Consider the following 817-nt stretch of genomic DNA (forward strand, 5'->3'; position numbering starts at 1 on the left):
GAGAGAGAGAGAGTGCGAGAGAGAGAGAGAGAGAGAGAGAGAGAGAGAGAGAGCATCATGTTTCAGCGATGTTGAGTCAGCATGTGAATGTGATGCATGTGTTGATAGAGTTGGAACTATTTAGAGGGCACGTTGTTATGGGAAGTTATGGATTAAAGCTCTCTTCAAAAAAAGGAGCTGTGCATGTGTTTGTGCACGTACTGTGTGAAAAACATAAAGCCTCGAAAGTTCTCCTGGTTTCATCAGTGGATGTCATGATGAGAGTGAGAGGCTTGAATGTTGATGTACAGCCATGAATCGGCTCCATTTACAATGGACTGATGATTTTACAGACTGAAAAACTACATCCAAACAGTAACAGAAAGTCTCAGCAGCTGGAAGTTCTTTGCCTGCCCAAAATATTGGCATGGCTGACATCATTTGATTGATGATTGATGATTTGAACGTTTATAACAGGTATATCAGCATTGGCGTAAATGGTGTTGAGCACTGTCATGTATATTATGTAGATGTTCAACAAACCACTCAGCACATGTAAACAAATTTAAAAGGGGTAGTTCAACATTTTTTTTTAAAAAACATGCTTGTTCGCTTTCTTCCCAAGATTCAGGCGAGAACTTTAATGCTGTGCATGCTCAATGGTCGGAGTCTCAAGCATTTTTTTGGGGGACAAGTCAAGTCACAGCCCTTTATTCTGTCAAGTAAAGTTGAGTCCACATCTCTGGGTACAAACATGGCAGCTCAATGTGGAAGGTACAAAAACACATTAATGAAAGCATGCCTCTGAATATAATATAATCCATTTCTACCAATAGAT

Source organism: Morone saxatilis, unplaced genomic scaffold (assembly GCF_004916995.1).
Source record: "Morone saxatilis isolate NCDOM2014 unplaced genomic scaffold, NCSU_SB_2.0 Contig7, whole genome shotgun sequence".
In the NCBI taxonomy this organism is placed as follows: domain Eukaryota; kingdom Metazoa; phylum Chordata; class Actinopteri; family Moronidae; genus Morone; species Morone saxatilis.